The sequence below is a fragment of the Schistocerca cancellata genome, chromosome 1 (assembly GCF_023864275.1).
Source record: "Schistocerca cancellata isolate TAMUIC-IGC-003103 chromosome 1, iqSchCanc2.1, whole genome shotgun sequence".
Classification (NCBI taxonomy): domain Eukaryota; kingdom Metazoa; phylum Arthropoda; class Insecta; order Orthoptera; family Acrididae; genus Schistocerca; species Schistocerca cancellata.
In genome coordinates, this window is record NC_064626.1 from 626,508,118 (window position 1) to 626,513,982 (window position 5,865).

Sequence of the window (5,865 nt, forward strand, 5' to 3'; positions counted from 1 at the left end):
TCTGTGAATACTCTGAAAACTAATCATTTGCATATCACAGCATCTTCTTCCTGTTTCGCGTCTGTAGCACGTCATCTTCGTGGTGTAGCAGTATTAATGGTCAATAGTGTAATTCATCCAACGACTAACTCAGGATTATTTAATGAATGTAACTTTGATCAAAAGCATGTTATTGGATAATAGGTGAACACATAATCACGCTTATTCATTCCTATAGGTTTCTCGTACTAGTAAAAGTGTGATATTCAATGTCACTCAAGTATTTACGACTCCCAGAGATGCCAGTTGACAGAACGTATGTAACGGTACGACGGTATCGTTTCAAAATGGCAAACTCCTACAGTGAGTTTGCGTGTTGTGAGGGCTGTCACAGTATATATCAGGATACAATTACTGAACTTTACAAAAAGAACGTAGATTAGTTACAAGCTACGGAATGTATACACTTCATTCAACATGTAAACTTCACTACATATATTCGAATTTAGTTATGACATGTTCGATATGCCTGCCATCATTGGCGATGATGTGGCGCAGACGAAAAACATGACCCGCTAAAGTGTCGGATCATCGATGCTGTCGATGACCTCCTGAATGGCTGTTTTCAACTCATAAATGGTTTTCGGGTTGTAGCTGTACACATTGTCTTCAACGTAGCCTTACAAAAAGGGGTCGCTTGTGTTCGAATCCGGAGAATATGGTGACCAACCGAGGCCCATGCCGGAGGCCTCTTGGTACTCCACAGTCAGAATTCGGTCCCTAAAGTGGTCCTCCAGGCCATCACTCTTTCTTGCATGAACCATGTTGTGTCGGAATCAGGATCACTTTCGATAATTGGGATGAAATCATCTTCCAAAACCTTCACGTACCGTTCGGTAATCACCGTGTCATCAAGGAATATCACACAGGTTAGTCTGTGACTGGTTTCGCACAGTCATCCGTTGAGGCTGAAGAGTCTTCTCGATCGCGAAATGCCTCCCAAATGAGCCATCCAAATGAACATGGGCTTCATCGCTAAACCAAACCATACATGTGCATACTATTTTCCTTCATGCCTCACGGCCAACCGTGCAGGATGAACGTCCTAACGCTAACTGTTCAGAAGTTATAGCGATTTTATTTCATATAGTTCAATAATTGTCGCCCTGTATCACGAATCGCGTAAGGAAATGTTTCATTGTCCCAACACTAGACCATAAAAGGCTTCAAATGGTTCAAATGGCTCTGAGCACTATGGGACTTAATATCTGAGGTCATCAGTCCCCTAGAACTTAGAACTACTTAAACCTAACTAACCTAAGGACATCACACACATCCATGCCCGAGGCAGGATTCGAACCTGCGACCGTAGCGGTCGCGCGGTTTCAGACTGTAGGGCCTAGAACCGCTCGGCTGATAAACAAGCAACACTGCGCGAAATAACCGTAAAAATCAATGTGGAACGTACGACGGATGCTTCCATCACAACGATTTGGTGAAATTTAGCGTCAATGAACTATGGCATCAGACGCCCGATGCCAGTGCTTCTGCTAACAGCAGAACATCGCTGTGCTGGGCTCGTGACCCTATCTGATGGACCGTAGACAACTGGAAAACTGTAGTCTGGTCGGATGAGTCCCGATTTCAATTAGTAAAAGCTGATAATAATATGGTTAGAGTGTGCGCAGACATCACGAAGCCATGGTGCCTAGTTGTCAACAGGGCACTGTGCACTGGTGGTGCCTCCAAAGACTGTGGGCTGTGTTGACGAGGAATGGATTGGGTCCTCTGGTCGAAATGAACCGATCATTGACTGGAAATGGTTAATTTCGGATACTTGGAGAACATTCGCAGCCATGTTCCCAGACAATACTGGAATTTTTATGAATGACAATACACCACGTCAGTGGGCAAAAATATAGAACCACTCGGCCACTCCGGCCGTCATAAAAGGTTTGTGTATTACACTAAGCTAACAAAAAGGTAGATTCGACGAAAATTCGAAGCAGCATTCTGTGACTGCAAAACACACGCATACACACACGCACACACACACTTTACAGTCCTTCGTACTTTGTGTAACAGCTTGCAAGTGAGTATACAACTTTAGACGGAAAATGTAAACAACAACTGCAAATCTCAAAGACCATCTACACTGAATACAATAGCTTAAAGTAGATGTACTGGTATTAAGCAATAACCAAGATTGTCAGTTAATATTTAGAATTGATGCAGTTTCTATCGACATTATTCGGCCCATCGAAAGAGTCGGGGATGATTATGTTCTAATCAACTTCCCCGTATGTTCTACAATAACTCTCCAATATCTAGCCAAACCAGCTCTGAAACTCAAAAAATCGGTGCTCTCTGAGATCCCGCAATAGTGATTTCAGGATTTATAGGTGATGCGTAACATCGTATCTATTCTACGGATTGATATAAGGGTGATATTCATTCAGAATTCATTTTCCGAAAAGTGTTGCAGATTACTGCAGAAGGCTGTACATAGTTACTGAGCCGTGCTGCGGCTCGCGTTGGTGCCGTTTGTGTCAGAGCACAGTTCGGTTGGGGACTAAGGAGGCGCGAGGTCGACGCATTGCGAGAACACCCCGGGACCGCTACCGGCGCGGATGGACTACCGGATCGAAGGACTCACAAGAGTGCACGACCACGTCGTAAACCGGATCCTGCAAACTTTAAGTGCATTCGGATTCAAGCAGAGAAACCTCCACCGTTGTGAGACCTTGCGATTTTCCAATGACTTGGTTCAAATGGTTCAAATGGCTCTGAGCACTATGGGACTTAACTTCTGAGGTCATCAGTCCCCTAGAACTTAGAACTACATAAACCTAACTAACCTAAGGATAGCACACAACACCCAGCCATCACGAAGCAGAGAAAATCCCTGACCCCGCCGGGAATCGAACCCGGGCGTGGGAAGCGAGAACGCTACCGCACGACCACGAGATGCGGGCTCCAATGACTTGGGTTCGTGTTGCTGCTCGTAGTGTTGCCGAGGCGAAGGGCAGCGAAGGGCGGATCTGACCAGCTTTCCTGGACTTCTAATTACTATTTATTGCTTTCAGTGTGTTACTATTTGTAAGTTCAACCATCGGTATTTTTCCTGCCTCGTGACCGCTAACGCCCAAGTTACCTGCCGTGGGGCTTAGTGTATGTCACGGCAATGTATTTTTCCTCGCCTTGCCGCCGCTGTACGGTGAGGCGTGTAGTTTTGACAGCTTTCTTGATTGTACGTTGTTTGGAAATTCTTCCATTTTCTCGTTCTGGGTGCTCTAAGCACAGTATTCTCCGGGCGGAGTCCAGACCGCCGGATCCGGCTTTGGTGTATTTTTACATCCTTGCTTTTGGTTTATTGGGCGTCAGGTAGTCTCAGCAAGATTATCATTAGTCATTCGCTAGGCTGCCACTAGTCTGAGTTATCATCTTGTAAAGTGAATGCAACAATTGGCTGCCTATCGCATCTCTCGCGAAAGTGGTTTTTCTTTTCTGGACCTACTTAGAAGCCGATTCCTGGTGCACCGTCGATGACTGGCCCTTGTGTCTTATTATTGTATTTGCTGTTTTATTGTACGTTCCTGAACATTTTATATAATTGCCATTCTTGGCGTTACAGCAGATTTAAATGATTCTGCTACCAAGTTTACCATCATTTTGTCTCACCTGTTTGGTGATCAGTTGCTTGTCCATTTAAATTAAGCTTTGCTGTTGTATTAGGTGTTTTACCGTGAGTTTTTAAATTTCTTTATATAATTGCCATTCTTGGCGTTACAGCAGGTTTAAATGGTTGTGCTACCAAATTTACCGCCGGCCGTGGTGGCCGAGCGGTTCCAGGCGCTACAGTGTGGAACCGCGTGACCGCTACGGTCGCAGGTTCGAATCCTGCCTCGGGCTTGGATGTGTGTGATGTCCTTAGGTTAGTTAGGTTTTAGTAGTTCTAAGTTCTAGGGGACTGATGACCTCAGAAGTTAAGTCCCATAGTGCTCAGAGCCATTTGAACCATTTTGAACCAAATTTACCATCATTTTGTCTCACCCGTTTGGTGATCAGTTGCCTTTATTTTTAAATTAACATTTGCTATTGCGTTGCTATTTTACGGTATGTTTGTTAATTTTTTTTATAATTGCTGTTCTTGGCATTATAGGCCTTCAGCTGTGACTGTGGTTACTTGTCTTAAAATTCTAATTGGGATCACATTGGCTTGTCTTTAAAACATTATTCGCTGTGTCTGTATTTTATGCTCCTGTGGTAAATTGTAACGCACTGAATGCACTATTAATTACGCAGTTGTTTATTCCTTCATTAATATCGTGTGATATCTTTATTTATTGCTGAGTCTGGAATTACCGTTGTAAAGTAAAAGTGTTTAATTGCAAAAGGTAACCAATAGTAACTTATTACGTCCCCGTTCACAATCGTAACCAAGTACTGTATTCTTTGACTACCGGGTTCCAGTTGCTGAAGCCGGTAATTATAAATCTGAAAGCAGTGAGTGTCTGCGATATAGTGTATGAAGAAAAAAGATTTTCTATTCAGATATGGTTTTCACCTAATAGACCATAGCGCCATATTTAAGAAAAATTTAGTTAGTCGAATGGTGATATACGAATCACTTTTCCCAACCTGGTAAATGAATTTGTGATCTTTCTGAGTAATCTATGAATATATTGTCTGACGACGATATAAGGTAATCTACATCCATATGTACATAGATACTCTGCAAGCCATTGTATGCAAACTGAGCGAGGGAAAAATGACTGCTATATACCTCTGTATACTAATTTCTCGTAAGTTATCTTCGTCGTCCCTACGAGCAACGTATGTTGTCGTCAGTACAATCGCTCCTCAGTCAAATCTAAATGCCGGTCTTTAAATAGTGTTCCTCGAAAAAAACATCTCCTTTCCTCCTTTAATTCCCATTAGAGTTCTCGAAGTATCTCCGAAACAGTTGCGTGTTGTTAGAACCTACCGGTAACAAATAGAGCAGCCCTACTCTGACAGATGGCTTCCTTTAATACAACGTGGAACGGATCCCAAACACTCGTGTAGAACTCAACAATACTTCGAACTAGCGTTCTGTAGGTGCTTTCCTTTACAAACGAACCGCACCTTACGAGCTTTCTCCAAATAAACAGAGTCGACCATTCGCCTTCTCTACCACAGTTCTCATACGCTGTTCCATTTCATGACGCTTTGCAACGTTACTCCCAGATATTTACACAATATGACTGCGTCAAGCATCACACTGCTAATGGCGTATCCAAATATTACGGGTTTGTTCGTCCTACTCATCCCCATTAACTTACATTTTTCTAGCTGAAATTCGTCACACCAACTAGAAATGTTGTCTGTCATTTTGTATCTTCCTACAGTCGCTCCACGATGACACCTTCCCATACACCACAGCATCATCAGCGAACAGCCGCAGGTTGCTACTCACCTGTCCGCCCGATCATTTATGTATATAGAAAATAACAGCGGTCCCATCACACTTTGGCAACGGCCTTGCCGCAGTGGATACACCGGTTTCCGTCAGAACACCGAAGTTAAGCGCTGTCGGGCTTGGCCAACACTTGGATGGGTGACCTTCCGGGCCGCTATGAGCTGTTGCCATTTTTCGGGGTGCACTCAGCCTCGTGATGCCAACTGAGGAGCTACTCGACCGAATAGTAGCGGCTCCAGTCAAAGAACACCATCATAACGACCGGGAGAGCTGTGTACTGAGCAAACGCCCCTGCTATCCGCATCCTCACCTGAGGATGACACGGCGGTCGGATGGTCCCGATGGGCCACTTGTAGCCTGAAGACGGAGTGGTTTCCTGGGGATTTCCTGAGAGTACCCTTTTCTCTGATGAACACTCTCTGCCG

General features: G+C 44.1%; 1 pseudogene; it reads left to right on the plus strand.

The window, feature by feature from the left end:
• The first annotated feature begins 5,492 nt into the window (after window positions 1–5,492).
• On the plus strand, window positions 5,493–5,610 carry LOC126095314 (5S ribosomal RNA; annotated as a pseudogene).
• Window positions 5,611–5,865: the final 255 nt, after the last annotated feature.